This window comes from Coturnix japonica, chromosome 2 (genome assembly GCF_054131305.1).
Source record: "Coturnix japonica strain WE chromosome 2, WE-NBRP24, whole genome shotgun sequence".
In the NCBI taxonomy this organism is placed as follows: domain Eukaryota; kingdom Metazoa; phylum Chordata; class Aves; order Galliformes; family Phasianidae; genus Coturnix; species Coturnix japonica.
In genome coordinates, this window is record NC_140664.1 from 98,100,503 (window position 1) to 98,117,557 (window position 17,055).

Sequence of the window (17,055 nt, forward strand, 5' to 3'; positions counted from 1 at the left end):
ATGCCTAGAGCAACCATTTGGCACCACAAGCTCATACACATAGCAGTACAAACAAGTTTCGTGATCATTTCTAATATGAAAGTAATCCAAATACTCTTTGCACTGTTTTACAGGAATGTATACAACGCGATTATGAGATAGATAGATAGATAGATAGATAGATAGATAGATAGATAGATATTCAACAGAAATTTGGAGTGCTGAACATCATTGCACAAGAAAATAATGAAACTTTGCCTGAAATACTGCATACCCCTTAGACCACCCAAGAGGGTCAATCTATTACCACAACAGGAGGGCAGAAGGGATCTGATTTCTGCCTACAACTGTACCAGGGAGAAAGTATGGGAGGGAATGAAAAGAATTAATCAACAGAACTATGTCAGTACTAGACCTAGTAATTATAAAATTTACCAAAATAGGTTTGAACTGGGGGAATCCCAATCTGTTCTTCTAATGAAGAAGGTGCCCAATCCCTAGAGCTATTTGACTTTAAAATGGTACTGAAGACAACCAAGCACATCTTAAAATGGATATTGAGGGGTTTCTTTAGAACATTAAATCATAGAGCGATGTGTGAGGCTGTGAAAACTGTGACTTAGGCACATAAATGGCACAAAGCACACTGATCAAAGCTATGTATTTCAAGTCACAGAAGGTATCTGTGGGGTAGCTGTAAAATGAACTTATTTCTCCCCTTCTGCCTGATGGTTCACCTCTCACATCTCTTCCTGCTTTAGTCTCAGATTGGTTTATGTTCCTTGCCTACAAGAAGTTACACATTAGTGGCATACCTATATTTGCATGCCCTTGAGCTGAGAACAAAACAAGAGGAGGAGATGCAAATGCAGAAGTGAATCAGAAATCATGGACAAAGAAAGCTCACTGACACCACAGCATTCAAAATTCAAGAATGAATTGAGGCCATCAGCCCCTGGAAAGGAGTCATGCAGCCAGCATTCCCACTCAATCAGAAAATGGTAGTGTTGCCAGCTCTATTTGTAAAGTTTGAGAAATAAGGAAAGTAATAAGGACTTATGTTCCCGAACCAGGGAAGCTGTGCCTAAGGAAATGTAACTTCTTGAGGCGTGATCTGGGGAAGAACACAAGTCTTGCTCTGAATGCTGTATTCCAGCCATCCTTACAAGGGCTTGTACACTGCATAAGAATCAGGGCACCACAAGCAGCACTGATAACACAGCAGAGAGGAGCACTGTTCTACACAGTTAATTTGGATGCAGAGCATTCACTTTTGACAGACTTAGAGGAAGGCAGATATAGAAAGGTCAAAACAGAGCAGCGGAAGAGGTTCCTTGGTGGCTCATTTTTCCACTGCAGAAGGCCCATCTAATGCTTGCTCTCCTTCCCAGAAGCACAGGCACAGTTCTGCAGCTATAGCACACCCCTCCCTCTATCTTTCCTCACACTGCATATTACCAGTGAAGACTGAGATTTAAGTGAATTCAAAACCTGAAATGTACACATTCAGACTGCTAATAAATGTTAGAGATCTTACATGCCTCCTGATCTACCAGCACTGCTGATGTTAAAATGTTTATTAACACGCTCTGCCAGGATATCCAGGAAGTATCTTCTCTATTCCTGAGGTCACATTCTCTGTGACTGTGCTGTCAGACAGTAAGATTAGCTGAAAGTGTCGTGTCTGAATTCACAGGCTCAAATATCTTGCAGATGAGGATTTCAAGAGCAGGTGGTCAGCTCATTAAATCCTTACTCACGTCAGCAAGCCTTCTCCTTTCTTGCTATGTTTCTGCCCCTCCCCTCCTCCATAAATCTCTGGGCTGGGAATGAGTGTGCCCAGCCCCTTGAAAGCATACCAAATGTATGCTTGAGGCAACCTTAATGCCTCTCAGCTGCAAAAATCTGCAGCTGTCCTGGAGATGATGAGGTAGGCTTAGGGCAGGAACTCACCAGATCTTAAACTGCTACCTGAATTTACAGGATCATCATCTGCATTGCAGACCAAGGGGATGGCAGCTGGAAGGGGAAAAAGGAAAAGGCAGGGGAGCAGGGGTACAAAGCGACAGCAGTAATAATCATAGAAACACAGGATTTTCTTCCACTTATTTATTTATTTCCAACTCTGAAGTTTTCAGGATGGCCACAATGACCGTTAGTGATCTGTGGAGAAGACATGAAAATTACAATGGTTGGCAGTGTTAGATAGCAATTAATGGCAATATGTCATCACGCAACCCTTCGTGACTGAGACTCTTCCATTTCTTTACAGAGTTTTTAGCTTTCCAGTGTTCCAAGGAGAACAGTTCCAAACTGAAGAGAGGTTTTTGGTGGGGGATAGACACAAACCACAAAAGCTTTCTCATTGCTCCTTACTCTCCACAGAAATCTCAACAGTTCTCAGCTAGAATTCCCCCATCAAGTGCAAACAATTTGACTTTTTTCCTACCCTCTCACATTCACTGAACTTCCCAGGGGTGAAATGCTTACTATGTTGTTTTCAGACAAGAAATGTTTCATAAAGCCCTGTGGCCATTAGGTAAAAGTCATTACCTAAAAATAAATAAATAAATTAAAAAATAAAAAAATAAAAAATCAGAGGATGTCCAGGTTCTTCAGTTTTGTATGGATTTCTTTGTTATTATTATTTTCTTCCAGTGAAGTGGCTTTTTATTTATGGGTCTGGATTTCCAAAATTTTTGAATGCAGTCTAGTTTATTTTCAAGTCTGAAACTAACATTCAATTCTGTTCCTTTCATTTTTAATCGCTCCATCTCTCACCTCTTCTCCCTTTCCTGAGGGATACAAAAGTCGTGTAGAGCACATTGATTCCTTCCCAATCACCCTATAAGATCACACATTGCTTGCCAACAAGTTCGTTGTTAATAGGCCTTTGCTCCCTCTGCTGGCTACTCAGTCCCTTTATAGCTCCAACATTCGGAGTTGTCACTGGAGACATAGTTTCAAAGAACCTTCCCCAAGGTAAATACAAACTCCACAGACATGTTCTAAGTAGAGTTCAAAGAAATCCAATTTGCACTTCAGTTAACTGATAGAGTATCTTTCCCTTTATCCTTATTCACGTTGCTAGATACACCTTTATCTCTGAAAATAGCCAGTGTCAATAACACTTCGTGTTAAAAATTCACTACATTCATTGCCTTTATTTCTGATACTTATGCCTGGAAGCCAGTTCAATACGTGTTCATTTGAAACAACTTGGTAGCCTTCTTCCAAGGACATGCTGAGCATAGATGAATGTGGCCCATGGTACAAGGATTTACCTCAGGACCTAATTTCTCTTTCAACACTTTAACAAAAACATAAATCTGGAGAATATTTCTCAGCTTATAGCTAGGCTGATATTTGCAGTATGAACTAAGGTTTAAAGTGAGAAGTTGGCTGGCTGTAATACAGAGTATTTGCAGTAAATGTGACATTCTTTTGGCTTTCACAAAACATAAAGAGAATGGACTATCACATATAAAGTAAAAAATGAGAGAAGAAATGCAGTGGCATTCCCTGGAAAAAAGAAAACAAAAACAAAGCCAGCAAAATAATTCATATAAAGAATCAGCTACAAAATACAGCTGTGCTGTGTTTTTTCCTCCAGAACTGGATCAGACTCCTAGGGTCTCTTACAACTCAAAAGAAGGTATGATTCATGTGCACTGCTTTTGTATTTCCTCCTGGTTTTAGGCAGCTTCACTTGGCATCTCAGATTTCTAAACCCACAGGTCATTTCCCTTATATCTGATGCTAATAGGAAGCTGCATCCAGCATTAACATTTCTGGTCTGAAAGTAGCATGCCTTTGGAAACAGACTGCTTTCAAATAAATCCATACCCCTCCACCAGCAGAAGTTACCAGCAGAGGAGCTTTCAGATGTAATGAAAATTTCTGGAGGATACTAGTGAGGAGGTAAGGGATAAGGGAGAAAGAGAAGGGAGGCCACACAGCAAATCATTCTGTGGCTTTCTTAAGTAAATGCATCTGCTTAGGACCCAATACAGAGAATAGATGAAGTCTTGGCAACTTCTTTTCTGAAAAGAAAAAACCATTCATCTACGAGGACACAGGGTATTAATAGACTTCCTCTTGGTTCAACAACTGTTGCTAGAAGGAAGTTTCAGCACCAGTCCAACAGTACAGATTTATGGCTTTGTGTCTAGAATAATCATTGTTCACACTCCACTATTCTTCCTTCCTCTATAGCATTTTGGTTAAGTAGAAGGATCAAGAATATGCTTGGCTCCTGTACCATGGAGCCATCTATTGTACTTGCAAGAGGTTCAAGAAGACACAAAAGACAATAAGGCTTTAAATAGATTTAGAAAAACACAGCCATCAACAAAGCACCAAAAATGTGTGCTCATTTTGAAGAAGGTGGCTCCAGCAGGATTTGCTCCAAGCTGCTGACAGGAGTTAAGCTCTTCCTGCCTGCCCATCTGCCACAGCAGAGTTATGGGACATTTCAGTCGAGGATGAAAAATCATTGGTTGTGTTTCCCAGCCTTCTCACAGAGCTATTCCTTCACAGCAGGAAGCCAAACCAGACTCCCAAGCATGCTACAGAGCTGCTGCTGTAGCCATTGCATGGTCAAGCCTAAGTGCAAGAAGGGAAAGGGAAAGGGAAAGGGGAAGGGGAAGGGGAAGGGGAAGGGGAAGGGGAAGGGGAAGGGGAAGGGGAAGGGGAAGGGGAAGGGGAAGGGGAAGGGGAAGGGGAAGGGGAAGGGGAAGGGGAAGGGGAAGGGGAAGGGGAAGGGGAAGGAAAGGACCAAGCTGGTATTTCCTGTCTTTTGCATATCTTGTCCATTGGAGCATGCTTGTTGTATTGAGCTGCGCCACTGCCAAGAGGTGAAGTCAGACTAATCACAGCCCAATAAACCTCACATGTTGTGCACAGCTGTATCCATAGCACAAGGAAAAAGAGCAGCAGAGCATGACAGGCCAAGAATGAGCCTTCAGACCCCAAAACACAACTCAATCAGGATTCCCACCATAAAACAGCATGGAGAATTCAAAAAGACTTGAGAAATGCAACAACCCAGCTGGGCCATGGTCTCCAGAACTCATGGTCTAGCACACTCAGTTTCTGCACAGGGTGGATGGAGATCTTCCAAAGGCTCCAGACCAGTGATGTTAATAAGTCCTTAAAATATTCCTGATGCCAGAATGTCTCTCATAAGATATCTCTGTTATGAAAAGAAATGCTATCTAATCTGCTTGCTGTACATACAGTAATACTAGCAATAACAACTCTACCTCTCCACATGTTCTTCTTTAATCTTAACATTTCCACAACTGAAGCCAATAGTTCAGCCTGTAGATTATGATAATTTTACCTTGAGGCTTTGCCATTGCATTGCACTTTTCCTTCAGGTTTTGTTTGGTTTTTTTTGTTGGTTTTTTTTTGTTTGTTTGTTTTTTTTTTGGTTTTTTTTTTGACACATCAGAAGCCTGGCTCTGCTCTCCTGTAGGTTTATAGTCTATACAGAAACTCTGAACATTTTCATCAGCAGGTGAGAGTGCAAGGCTGTGGTATGTCAGCAACCACTAACAGATGTCCTGGAAGAGTCATATGAGGCCAGGAAACTCAGAGCAAGGAATAAACACACACAGACAACAGCCTCCTGAATAACAACAGAGACAATACACATTTTCAGACATATCTCCCTCAAAAGAGTAATAAAATAAAAGTTAAACCAAACTTCAATTCATGCTTGGAAGTGAATATGTGGGCTTAGAAGAAGATTGCTTTGATGGATGGAGATGCACTATTACTTCCCTTAATGACACGATTCAAGCACAGGTCCAAGAAGTATTTCTATATTATCTGTCCATCCACTTGCCAAGCATGCCACAGGGCTCTGCTCTGAACATGTCTGCATTCATATTTTAACTGCAGGATTTAACTGAGTGAAGCCTGGGTGGGAGGGTGGGGAGGGAATTGTATAAACTGACACCATGCCAGTATTTTTTTTGTGTGTGAAATTACACTGATTTAGAGCAGCTGGAGTTGTGGATCTTTGCCTTCAACTGGAGTTTATATTCACTCTGAGCATTTTAGTCATGTCTTTGGTGGAACATGGGCTGCACTGACTCGTGTAGCCTGATGGAGACAATTGTTGCACTGTAATAGCAGCCTTTGTGTCCCCTGACTTTAGGTTTTTTTAAGTTTTGCAATACTGCAATGAGCTTGTTGCATTTATTATGTAAAGAGATACATTAATGGGTTAAAAGTCAACACATCCTAAATTGAGCATGCATAAAATCCATTAAAATTAATTAAAACCCAATTCCCAGCCGTTACATATGGCCTCTCATTCCCCCAAGGCATCTCCTCTGGTATGAAACACCTGCAGCTGGCAATGGAAAGTCACCCACAGGCAGCCCTCCTCTTGCAGGGAGTCAGATGTTTCCTAAGGCTGCATCAATCCATTGGCAAACACTTGCTCAGCGAAGCAGACATCTTGGTGGAAGTCAGTATCTGCTTATTACTGCAGTGCTTGAGCCACGCCATGACATACACACACAGCAGATTGTGAGCAAAGGCAGTTTTCCAAAAGGCTGAAGAAATGGGTCCTGAACTCTCTGACCTCCTCAGCAGGATGTGCTCCAAGTCCCAGTTATGTCTGTATGGGGAAGGGCTCAGGTTAAGAGGCTGTGACGTGAGCACCCCACATTGCTACACAGCTTCTTGGGTTCTCTTCCAAAATTCAGGGCACAGTAATGCTGTAGAGCAACTGCATCAGGTCTTGGAGCTGCATCTGTGCCCATTCCCTGAAGTGTTTACACAGGAGAACCCAAGTGTTAATGCTTCAGGCATTAATGCTAGAGACAAATCAAAAACTTGTCCCTAGAGAACTCTCTTTTGACTCATTTTAATTCAAACTTAAGTTTCTGGTTTAAAATAGTGTTTATATGTTCTTACTATTATTATTATTTTTTAATTTCCTTACAATTAATTTTTATGCACTTCTTTATTTGAAATGAAATGGTTTATATTTCATTGAATTCAAATTTAATTTTACTTTCTAATGCAATGTGGTATCTTGGAAAGTTTCATTTTGCACACACATTAATTTTAGTTTTGTTTAGTTTTCAAAATGACCACAAAAAACTCATTACGCTTACAATGTTTGGGCTGAGCACTATAAAAAGAGATAGAAAAACAAACAAACAAACAAACAGCTCCTGCCTCAAAGAGTTTGTAATAAATTACACAACAGGTGGATGGAAAGAAACACTATTCTCTTGACATTATAGCTGACTGGAACGAAGCTCAGATTGATTTACTGTGTTGACCAAAGCCACACTGGAAATCAGCGCCACAGACAAGAACTGAAACTAGATTTGCTTTGCCTTAGAAAAATAAATATATTTATTATACAGTGCTATTCTTTATAACTACCACGATGCTTAGTTTCTGAACTTGTCAGTATAGGAATAAGTCTACATTTTGCAATTCAGCTGCAAAGAAACAAATGAAAACTGCCCTTGTAGCTGGCCATAGCTTATGACTTTCTGACTGAGTGCAACACCCAGCTCAGCATTCTGCCTTGGGATGGGCTGTCTCATGCCTTCAGTTGGGCCAGCACCGTTCCCATAGAGAGATGGAAGGAAGTGGCAAGGTGTTAAAGCGGGCGCTTTGCATCCAGTGGTTCCATGGTTTCTCACAAGCACTTGGGTTTCCGTGGAAAATTTCCAACCAGAAAATTTCAAAGGAGGAATGAAATGTATTTCTAGATAACACAGAGGGGAATGAGTTACAAAGAGAAACATATGGCACAGGGACTGAGATTTCTATGAACCTTCTGCACAGCTATCACCACAAGAAATAGGAGCAATTTAATACCAGCTAAAGCTGTACAAATACCATTGTTTTCCTTTTGCTGCCTGGGTTTGATTTCAGGTCACCCAAAAGGAAAAAAAGATGTGATTTTCCTGTGAAAATGAGAACACTGTCAAACAGACATTTGAGACTGCATCAAAACATTCAAATCCTCCCATTTTGTTTCTCAGCTAAGGAAGCACCATTCTATTCTAAACAAGAACCATATTTCAAAACAAAGTAAAATCTTAAGTTTTAAAAAATGAATTATTATAGCTCTTTACATTGTTTTTAGGGTGTATTTTGAGTACTGAAAGGCAAAATAAAAGTGAGTTCAGAGCCAGTTCCGGTCCAGTACTTTCCAATAAAAAACACTTAACAGTATTATGTGGCCCTTTCCAATATGAAGCTTCCATATCTTGCATCCAGAGGCATAGGAACATCACTGAATGCTGTGAAACATCACTAGAACATGAGCAAGATCACAAATGCTTTCACTTCCAGTACATGACACAAGAGTGAAGGAGTAGAGCTGTACCGCCCACAGTACACATTCATCCACTCAGAATGAATAAATTGAAAAGCAGTTTGAATATACATCCTGCAAGGTACAAGGAGCTGGAGGCTTTAAGAGAAGAGATCTGGCAGCTCTGATAAGTGGTGAATGTCCACCGTGTGCTGCAGTTACACAGCTGTGAAAAGATTAATGAGGTTTCAAGATATTTTTATGGATGGAAGCCCGACTGTATGTATAAAAAACCTTGTATGAAATCGTACAGTGACCTCTTTGGGGACAACAGCTAAAATAAGCAGTGTTCACAGATATAGGTTTACACTACAGCAGGTAAAGAAAGTGCCTAGAGCCTGGTCATGGGAACAGACAAGCAGAACATCTGTTATGAAATTACATTAACTGATAGTCAAATTCAGCAAAACCAAGATAGAAATGTGATATGATCATTCTTTATTAATATACTGGAGGGCTAACTGTGAAGATGGCAGCACGATGTAAATGGAAGGAGAGCAACAAGACTAGTCTAGAGTTAAGTGAATTCAGAACATTTCTGATCGTTTAGGGAGTGATAAAACAAGTAATTACAAAGTGCCACCAGGACAGGGGATCTATGACATATGAAGATTTGAGTTTGCTAAATCAATGGAAGGAACTGTTTGGCAAATCCCAGCAACAAGACATTAAACTTCTAATTTGAGTTCTCGGTACCTGACGTGCTGATAACTTGAGTACCTCTGAGAGGAGACTCAATCATTTTTTGTTTGCATCATTTTCCCAGGCTATTATGTTTGAGCCTCCTACCAATTGCATGGAAAATTCCTCCCTTTCCACCCCCATCTCATTCTGCTGCACTTGTTTCCCTTCCTATTGCAGAACAGTGTGTGCCACAGCTAGATGGAAAATGCTGGGCTGCATGAATTGATGCACCAGTGACATTACATTCCCTGAAAGCAAATAGTTGCATCCATGAGCTCAGGAATTATGTAGCAACTGGGTTAGGCAGGAATTTTTGCATAGTTACATTCCCTAGAATAGTAAGGATTGTTTTCATTCCCATGGTAGTACTGCCTATTTCCTATGATCATCTGAGATTTTTTCCTGCTTGGGTTCAGGATCCCTGATCCTGGCTTTGGTCTCTCCTGCTGCAAACAGCACTCGTGGCTGAGGGCTGGGAAGTATTTTCTGCCCACGGTGAAAACTAGAAGTAAAAGAAATCTTCCTGATCCTTCTGAAAGCTTTGCTTGTGCCATGTTCCATCCACTCTGCACCTTACTCTTTGCTACTCTGAGGTTAAGTCAAAGCAATGTGAGAGCATTCCTACCTAACAGACATCCAGTCCAATTTCATGCATACACACAATATGCCATCATCTAGGTGAGGATACCCTGCATGACTCTTGTCAAAATGTATTGCAGCAATCCTAACACTACAAAAATGACTAAATAACTTTCTGTGTAGGGCTTGTTGGTTGGGCTTTTCGTAAGAAACCTTCCAGCAAAACCAAAGGTACACAAGGTTACACTCCTCTGGTCACACATACAAGAGTTGCTGGTTTAGCAGCCCCTCACTTGGAATATATTTCCCATTCCACATACACCAGAGTGCTGGTGACTTTGGAGCAGTCTCCCTGGTGGTAGAAGTTGTCCCACTGACAGCCTGGACACCTGTCATTTTTTCCCAACCTTTGAATTCTGAGGAATTTAATTCCTACTGTGAACAAAGCTGTTGACAGTAAGTCTCATTACTAATTATTTATCAAATTTGTATTCATGCTCCTGTGTGCTTTAAAATATGCACATCTCCTCACCAAATCCCACACAGCTCCTGCTGGGACTTATACCATGCGCTACACATGTTGAAAACCCCAGTGAGACCCAGGTTCCTTAGTGAAATGTATTTTCCCACTGCAGCTCTGATTGATACCTTTCCTTCACTTCTCTTGAATTATAAAGCCTATATGCAAAGATGTTGTCCTGTTTCTTTGGGGGAAATAAGATCAAAAGAAGAACACTGTAAAGATGGAGCAACAAGCATGCGTGCTTTCATTTTGCACAGCTCCCTGGAGATGCACTGTTAGCTCCTGGAATTATGAACATAAAAAGCACCCAGGCAAGTTTAGTACCACCTGAGCATGGTGTACTGTGAGTGCTGCAGCTGGCCCAGTGGCTGGATAGAAATGCACACTGTGTTCCAGGGCAGCATTGAAAATGAGGCCCAAGCTGGTGACGAGCAGCACAGCACGAAGAGATGTGTCCCCAGCTGAGTCCAGGGGCCAGAACTCCTATAATCATGTACAGTTTAAACAATGAAACACTGAGGCAATGGCTATGCTAAAAATTATTCCAACAACCAAATCTATTTTAGCCCTCTGCCACAACAAGGCTGAAGTTATTCCCACAGCATAGCTTATAAAACAACTTCATGGCATTAGTTTCTCAATCAATAGTTCTGTTAGAGTTAACCCAGTGCTCCAACAGCACTGCAAAGGGAGGTGAGGGGGAAAGAAAAAGGAAACAGCAAGTGCTCAAAGCAAAAAACCAAAGCCGATTAGCTCCATGGAGACTTGTTTCTGCATCATACTGCATGGCTTATTGCTTCTGAAAGAGAATGTAGTGCCAGGGACGCCGGGCTGGTGGTACCGAAACTGCACATGTACGCACACATCAGAATCAATCAATCTGCCAGCAAAACTGAGTGAGGGCTGTGTGAAATCTGCCCAAACAGAGAGAGGAGAGAGCATTTGCATGGCTGTGTGATCTGTCCTGCTCTCAGGTCCCCAGGGCTGGGCACCTTTTGGTACCTGCACCTGTATTTCTACTCCTATACTTGAGCATCTCCCTCTAAGGGTCCTGACTTAGTAATGCTTCTCTATTCAGCAGACACTTAAGCACCTGCTTATGTGCCACTTAAAGAGGTTGAAAGAGATGTTTAAGTGTCTTACTGAATAGGGCAGATCAAAGCATGTGCTTAAATGTTTTTCTAAATAATTAAAAAGTGGCTTGAGAGCTCACAGAAAGGCGCTCGCTGAAAATTACCAAGCTTTATGAAAATAAAAGGAAGCAATTGAGTTTAGCTTTCCTATCTCTACTCACAGAAATGCCATTAATTTCAGCATGAGGAGCACTACTATTGGGAGTGATGGGATCAATAAGCCCAGCACCACTCACACCCACCCGGGCACAGTTTTGTGAGGGACCTTGATGCAGACAAGTTGCTGTGCATCTCTCGCCCCAAGGCAAACCCTGGAGGAGGGATTTTGAGAAACAGTCTAACAACACGAAATAAAAGTTATTTATGCCTTCATCTTACTTAAGACTGCACCTTGCAGTAGGTGACTGGAGGCACATAAATCACAGACTCCCTTCTGAAGGCAGAGCTGACATCTCTGCTCTCATTGCAGTCCCTCCCTCTTGCACGTGTTATTCAAAGTTCCCAAGAACTTCATTTTGCCAGAGCATCTTTTTTTTTTCTTCTAAAGGTGAACAAGACTGATTCCAGAGGAGGTATTATTCAGCGTTGAAAACAGGAACAGACATATGTGCAAAGTGCATAGGGACAGAAGGCAAGTCATGCCCTGCATGCTCTGACTCATGATAAGAGTCCTTCATGCTGAAAAATTGAATCACAGAACTATAGCATCATTAAGGTTAGAAATGACCACTAAGATCATCCAGCTCAACCACCAACCCATCTCTACCATGCCCACTACCCACATCCCTCAGTGCCACATCCACATGGTTCTTGAACACATGCAAGGAAGTTTCACACACGAAACATGGAAGATACACAAACTGAAGAAAGGAAAACAGATGTCAACAGAAGAGACTTGCCTAAAACTGTATATCCCATCAGATGCAGAGTTAGAAGCAGCACCTAAATCTCCTCACTTCTGGAATCTTCTCCATCACCTGCTACGCTGAGTGATAATGACCATTATCACCTTGGGCACCTTGTTCAGATTGTTATTCACTGCATCTATGCTTAAAGCAGAGAGAGAAAGGATATGTGGAATTATTGAGGAACTGAAGGTATGAACACCAGAGCACAGAAAACTCAGGAAAACTTTTGTCCATGTATAGGAAGAGAGATGAAAGCACAGGTTACAATAAAAGCTAGAATATGCTAGCCTAAGGTCTTACAAAGATATTCAGAGTGAACTGCTCTGAAGTCTGTGGAGTCAGTACGCAACGTCCTGGGCAGTTCAGGTTTAAAAACTTCTCTTATCAAAGTGAGAGGGCATAGTTGAGCATTCCAATGGTTTCTGCTTGGCTCCACCTGAACATCTCAGTGTGTCCAGAATTACATCTCCAACAGCCGTGGCCAGCAGGAGCCCAGCCCCTGGGAGTTACACACACCCATATCCCCCAGTGTTCCCCAGGAGGTGAGCAATCCTCACAGTTCTTCAAGGTCAGATCAGGGCTCTGAGCACCCTGATGGGGCTGTGGGTGTCCCTGCCCATTGCAGGGGAGTCAGACTAGATGACATCCTATGGTCCCTTCCAGCTCAAATGATTCTATGATTCTTTTCCTCCTTTTTTTTTAACAGTGTCCCTGTGAACAATAAATATTTAATCAATAGAATTTAAAAACGAACAAGCAAACAAAACAAACAACAAAAAACCCAAGCAGTACTGGGTTTAGTAGATGGCCTCAGCCTAGTTAGTATCATCAGTTCTTTCCCTTTGGGAGTAATTAAAGAAAAGCTCCCACCACAACACCGAGCTGTTATAATGACAGGATTTAAAACAATTTCCTTACCACGTGCTGCATTGCAGTTCACTCCCACATGCTCTGCCTCCCACTGAGGTGTCAAGAACGCAGTGTCTCTCTGAGTAAAGGACAACCAAAGACCCAGTGCCTGGAAGGAGGCTCCGGGGAAAGATGCACCTTGTCATGCTGCATGCAATGAGGTCTCCTGGGGCAGGAGAGGAGTAAGGCAGCCATGGAAACTTTGACTGTACTTGTCTCTGCGGCACAGATAGCACCTGAGATTTGAGAGGTTTTGTTGGTGATTCACTGGTGCTGTAAGTCATTTGTTATCACTGGACATTCAGGTGCCTGCTGCTGTCACCCAAAAGCCAGACACTGGAGAAGCACCTGCATGAAATGTTTGTGCTCCACACCTCATGGCACCCCCCAGCAGAGCACAGGGCAAAGACCTGGACCACCTGGTCCCTCCATTCACTGCAATGCCATATGGAGATGAAATACTAGCAGTACAGCCACATTACCTAACAGGTCGCTTAGTGTGAGTATAGCATTGTCCTGACAGTTATGCTGCTTCTAATTCCAGTTATGGCTGCTTCAGCAGAAATGAAAGGACCCGTAGGGAAAGGTCACTTGCCAGACATCCCATCTGGGCTGGGAAATAAAACAACTGGCAAGTGGTGGCACAGAGAGCAGCCTCCACATAAAATTTAGATCTCAGAATGATACAGCTGGAGAAATACTCTGAGGGGGAAGAAAAAAAGAGAGAAAAAAGACAGTAGCAAAAATCACCATCAGCTTGTTAGTAACATAAGATAGAGTGGTTTGGATTATAATTCATTCAAGTCATGTCTGTCATGTTCATCACATCCAAATTCAGTACAGTCTGACCCAAACATCTAGAGTCACAAATGAATAAATATTTATCACGTAGAAATGGAGATCTCACCTGAAAGGTCTCGTAATTGAATAATGTACAGGGTAAAAGGTTGACAAGAGAAATGGAAATCAGAATCTTCTGGCAAGTGGAAGTCCCAATGGAGAGACACGCTTACAAGATGAAAAAAGAGTGAACCAGGAGTGGGGACCTTGTGAAGGCAACGGGAACACAAGAGTGCCGAGAAGAGAAGCCTTCATACTTGCAGAAGCATGGCAAGACTATGGAGACAGGTACCATGCAGTGAAAACTATCCCTGAAAGATCTGAAAATTAGTCCTTTGGATAAAGCTAGACATAGGAATAAAAAGGACTTGAATAGCTTGGAAGCACAGGAGATGGTAGAGATGCAAGAAGAAAATGAGCAGAAGGACAAGCAGTCAGGAAAGTGCACCTTGAACTGGAAACTAAGGCATGAGGCTCAGCCACCAGCAGATCTGCAATTCTCTGAGTCTGCTTCATCCTCTTTGGTACTCATCCATGCTGGGAATGATAACATGGCACTGTGCTCCTTTACTCTAGGATAGTGGTCAGTCTGAAGAGCCCACCTCTGTTGAGGGTCTTTATGGCTGTTGGAACAATGTTACATGGTAAACAGAAAGTAACGGAAAAGAATTTATTTGCTTAAGATGAAAAACACATCCTAGACAAAAGGATGCCACTAAAATAGCACTGAGGTTAAAAAGCTATTCCTCAGAGGGTAGGAAATCCTAATTTTGGTATTTTCTAATTCTAAAAGTTGTTTTGATGCACCAACCTTAACGTACTCTTATGGTAATGTTATGTGTATAGGTTGTTGGCACATGTCCCTGTGAAATCATAACAAATGCTACATTGCACCTGCTAGGGCTGGAAGAAATGTGGAAAAAAACAGGAGCAACATCTTGAAGAGTAATACCTATGTATATTGTTACATTATCTCAAGGGCAAGAGGTTTTAAACATACTCATTTTAAACTGGGAAATTTCTCTGTCAGTCACTGACATTCAGAATATTTTCTTCCAGAACCAAACTAGAAAGAAACCTGAACTTTTTCACCTCAGTGCAAACTGATGATGTCTCACCAGCTCTTTAAGGTTCCTCCATTCCATCTCACTCATTCATTTCCGTACACAACAAACCGAGCAAAACCCATCACAAAGGCTTGAAAACTTATTTCCTTTGGGTTTTTGTTTGTTTAACATGGGATGCCAAGAAATCAATAACTATCCTCATATGCACACAAAGGAAAGTAACCTTAAGAATGCATACAAACAAAAGACAAGCGATGGACTTTTTGCAACTGGGACACTGCATAACCAAAGTTTGTAAACCCTTTTAACAACCTTTAGAGAGCTAATTAAAAAGATCCATCTCATCTAGGAACATACTTGTTTATGTAATATTTTGGGCAAATATGATGACAAGGTAAATTTTAAAGTGCTTGCAAGCAATTTAACAGTAAGTAGGTTACGTGGTCTGGGTGCAACGCTGCAGGAGAGATCTGGCCACACAAGACAAATGTGTTGACAGTGTTTCCCAGATCATCTATTCCTTTTGCTATCCAGGGTGATAGATTAAAATTCTCCATGGCATTCCTGAGGTGTCTTGCTGATTGCAAGGATTCTGCTGATACAATCAGGAAGCAGAAACAGCAGCCTGTGATTTGTGGCTACCCCTAACCAGCTAGAGACCTCATTTCAGCAACCACCTGTTTAATATTTAAAATGCCACACAGCAAGAGGCCTTACAGAAAAAATAAGAAATAAAAAAAAACAAACAACAGAACCCCTACATGATCCTTTCTCCAAAAAAAAGTGAGCATTTTCCTAAGTGTAAAGGTTACATTTGTCAAGAGTATTTTTCCATGCCATTATTCACCAAGACCTGCTCTATTTAGAAGAAATGATCCATTTGTATCTTCTTTATAAATATTGCATTGAAGTCCAAGTTCATGCACATTATGATAACTAATATCTCCCTTATACTCCTGGAAGAGAGACCCTGTAATTATATCATTAGCACACTGAGCATAGCACCATTTCTCTCCAAGAGCAATACCGCCTACGTTATGAGCAGTCTGGATTTTCTTTGAGGATCTCAGAGTGTCTCTGGATGCAGATTACTTCTCACTATACTGATGTGAGAGAGGTAAAGATTACTCACAGATGGCACGAGCTGCATTAGTAGTAGGATAAATGATTTCCTGACAACAGAGTGTACAAAAAGACAGGACTGAGCAGCTGAGGATTTTCATCAACAGACTGCATCGGCTTAACAGGATTTAGATGTCCTTTACATATACATAGATTATACTCACGTATTCATTGTGCTTGTTATCAGTCAACAGTTGCATGAATATCTCCAAATTTACTGAAGCTGGAGGCTTCTGCACATCTTGCAACAACAAATCTCAAACTCTTAAATCTCTTGCTTCACACGTTATCAAAATAAGAGTGATTTTTCTCTGAAGAAGCAGGAGAAAACCAACTGATAACTCTCACCTTTCCGTTAATACACATGGATGAATGGAAACAAGGAGAAGGTTTGCATGAACTGGAGAACCAAGAGATGCTGAGTTATCCTCTTTTCTGCACTCTGTTCCTTGATGACAGATGATGATCTGTGGACTCAGACACTGCAGCGGATCAATCAGCAGTTTTGACTGTGAATTACTCTGGTGAACTACAGGTCAGTAAAAAGCCCATGTTCTCTGCTCAGGAAAGTTCTACCGTGCCGTTCAACACATTTCTAGCACTAAATAAACAAATCCTGTAATGCAGAGCTGTGGGCCCTACTGCAACATACACTCGAACAAGAAGCCATGGGGCATCCCAGTGGTACAGCACTGAGAGAGACAGAGAAGTAGTGAGAAACAGGAACAAAAAAGAGGGAATCTCACTTCTATCTCAGTTCTGTTATACCAGAGCAACATACACACAGTAAAAGTCTGGGTCACTCACCACCTGTCTGTCTATTCTGCATGTGGCTATTAAGAACAAACAGAAGCTGACAGCTTGAACCCTGCTGCTGCTTCTGCTGGGTGAAGTTTTGGAGCCCGTCTTGTTTGGTTCAGTTCAGCCTCCTATCCTCTTTAATTCTCAAAGC